Genomic DNA, 3,289 nt, shown 5'->3' with positions numbered 1-3,289 from the left:
TGGTAGTACCTATACACGTAGCTAGCCTCGCGGATAACCATACAAACATATACACCTGAAAGAAAACCACTGCTCGGGGGAAACTGAGACTCCAACCTAAGTCTAACATTCTATATAAACAATTATATAATCAAATGCTCGGCTCAAACCCGAGACTCCAACTGCATGCCTTATATATAAATAATACTCCCTCCGTCCCAAATTGATAGGCATTATTTTGAATTTCTTTGCCTCAAAATTATAGGCGGTAAATTATTGCTTGAATGCTTAAAAGGCATATATATCCTCATTAATTATAATATATTACATTAAAAAGAGAGCAAAACCCACTAAGAAATAAAGTCAACACTGCATTAAATAAGGGCAAGTATGATATGTTTTTATAGAATTACTCATTTTGCATATGTTCACTAAATTTTTTTTAATACTTGTGTTTGTTCTAAAATGCCTATCAATTTGAGACGGAGGGAGTATAATCCAAGGAATAGCATGCCAATAGCATAAATAAACAGTTGGACCAATCCTATAAACCAAGTATGAATAATCATAAAAGACTAACTAGTTCAACTACGGTCTAAGAGTATAAAACAGTTGACTAGTTCTATTAAAAACATAAAAACCTCTGAAGAATCAAAAAGTTTGGAGATCAACCAAAACTCTTAAAATCATAAACCTGGAAAATGGGGAAACCAACGGGGTCAGATATACTGAGATGAGTTCATAGTACTATTTACATTTATTAAGTTTAAAACCTTTAAAACCTGAAATCCTTTCATACTAATATACATAAGATTATGGAATAACAGTATTGAAATGAAACTCAAAGTATAATTCAAAGTAGACGGTAATAAATCCTTGTCAATCCTAAAATAAGCCAAACATTCTGTCAGCCACAATCTCGATAATGCCTATCGAGTAGCTGCGGTAAATAGAACTACAAACTCATTTCTTGCGAAGTCATGTGATAATCCTGGCAAGCAAACTAACCTTGCGCAGACTCTGAAGCACGAGTAGTCGACGAGTCTAAAAACAAGGCACAAGTTAAAATCCACACAATCCCTAACTCTAAGAATACTAGACACCACATATGACTAGCATCTCAAACCACAACCAATGTACAAGTCAGAGTAAACCATACATCCATACAAACCAAACAACAATTTAAACTTTGATGAGTTCTTGCTTTTAAAACCAAAATCTGGAGTCTTACATAACTTAGATAATTCCTTTAAAATCAATTGAAATTCCCAAAGTAGTTTCGAAAGTATGTTTTAGAAATTAGGACATTCATAAATCATACAATTTGATATTAAAATATAAATACACGAAGGTAATACGGGAACTCACCTCGATAGCTTTCTAAATAAGCACAAAAGAAAATAAATGAATATACGTGTCGTTTATGCGTTTAGTCCACTATTTCCCGAAATCCACAACTCGTACGATCTATACAAATAAATATAGCGTTATATTCGAGTTTCATATATAATTGGTCGTTTAGCAATTCTAGGCATTTTATTCAAGTATTCAAACTTGAATTCACACTAAATCCTTGATTTCATTATTGCCTTCCTATACACATTTCAGTCAACTCGATTTATCATATACAATCTAATAAACGATCTAGTTATACTTTCATACCTCAAACGCAACTCTACACAAACACTTGACTTAAACCTTTTCAACCAATTCCTTAATTCCTTTTATATTTTATCAAAACCTTAACTTTCAAATTTCAGCTTTCGCAAAGCATTTTCTCAATTTTATTTCAAAACTTCAAAAACACCAAAACTATCAAAAATATCGAAAATACGTTAGAATAGGGCTAACCCAGGCCAACCCATCGGCCCCCAAACAACTGGCTGGTCTGCCTTGGCTCTGCTCTTGAAAGTGCAGACCATGTCTGCTCGTTGTTGAGAAGACTTGTGTTTGCTCAACGAGCATGATTGACCGGTCTTCTTTTTCGGCCACCGAGTATCCTTCACCCCTCCTCCTCAACTCCAAACACCCAAAACACTAAAATACATAAAACTCCATTGATAAGCACGAATATCCAAATTTTAACTTCAATCAATTTCTTAAGCAATTGATTATAAACTCGCTAAAACTCACCACAAACTCGATTTAAACATTTATAGACCAATTATCATTCAGTTGCATTAATTTCAGAGATTCAATCAAAACCCTAACTCAATCAAATCAATTATAGCTTAGGATTTTGAGTTTTTACCTTCAACTTGATACTAGATGATGGGTTTGTGATTTGCTAGAAGAAATTTGCATGAATCCTTGGGTCTTTGGAGTTAAGCATCATCTTTCTCTTTCTTCTCCTCTTAATTTGGCGTGAAAGAGAGTGAGAAATGAGAGGAAATTTTGCTTCTGATTTCTTTTAATCCAGTGGAATGGCTAAAGTGTCATTATGATTCTTCAATTTCCTTAGCCTTATCAATTGGGTTTTTATGTCTTTAATTTTGCATCTTAATCCAAAGGGTGGGTTGGGCTTTTAATCTATTAGACTTGATCCAATATTATATCATAAGCCCTATCCTTTTTCTTTTAATTGTTAATTTATAACAATTCATGAACCATGTCGATTTTAAATCCAATTAAAGTCAACTTTTAAAATAATTTGAAATGAACTCAACATATTGATCATGGCCTTTTTTCGAATATTTTATTATTTAACTGAATATTCCATAAACCGTCTTTGAGTCCGTATAGTTAAAATATTTCCGAAATATTTTTTTATTCTCTTTAATTCCTCTAAATACTATGGAATACGTACATTCAACAATTGTCCTACCATAACAGTCTTAGTTTTATTTAATGAAATTTTTCTTTAAATTCATGTCATGCTTGCTGTAATTATTTAAATATTAATTTTTAATTAATATTTTCCAATAATAACCCATCTTTACTTTAAGGTTATATTTTTCGATCGATTTTCGGAAATTTCCTTATTTTATGGCTTTTCCTTGCCAAAATAATACCCATATCTTATCTTTGCTAAAAATTTGGGTTTTATCAGCAAGAACCAAGTAAGAAGCCAAAATCAAAACAAAGTTGTAAGTTGCAGAAGTTGAGCAACTCCTGGGGAGCCTGTAAACTATCTAAGTCTGGTTTGTAGAGTCCATCTTCTTTGATGTATAGAGAGTAATAGGTCTTGTACTCTTAAGATTTTATTTAGGCTTTAATGCACCAAAAATCACAAATTTTCGCGTGTTTTTAGTATGGCTTAATTACCATAAAATAACAAACCTTTGCGGGATGTTTCAAATTTAGCCAAACC

The 3,289-nt window shown here is 32.4% G+C and overlaps 1 long non-coding RNA gene across 2 annotated transcripts; it reads right to left on the bottom strand.

Annotated features, from left to right (window-relative positions):
• Positions 1–623: 623 nt before the first annotated feature.
• Positions 624–2,355, bottom strand: LOC126661032 (uncharacterized). 2 transcript variants are annotated; one of them, XR_007635493.2, is made up of 4 exons: positions 2,231–2,355; positions 1,831–2,016; positions 1,348–1,446; positions 624–1,023 (listed from the first exon to the last, which is right to left on the bottom strand). It is a non-coding gene; the product is annotated as an uncharacterized LOC126661032 (long non-coding RNA). The 2 variants fall into 2 exon arrangements; XR_007635492.2 differs by having other exon boundaries at positions 624–1,446.
• Between the last annotated feature and the right edge of the window lie 934 nt (positions 2,356–3,289).

Source organism: Mercurialis annua, linkage group LG8, assembly GCF_937616625.2.
Source record: "Mercurialis annua linkage group LG8, ddMerAnnu1.2, whole genome shotgun sequence".
NCBI lineage: Eukaryota > Viridiplantae > Streptophyta > Magnoliopsida > Malpighiales > Euphorbiaceae > Mercurialis > Mercurialis annua.
The sequence above is the reverse complement of the archived record's forward strand: the minus strand, read 5'-3'. Positions and strand labels throughout refer to the sequence as shown.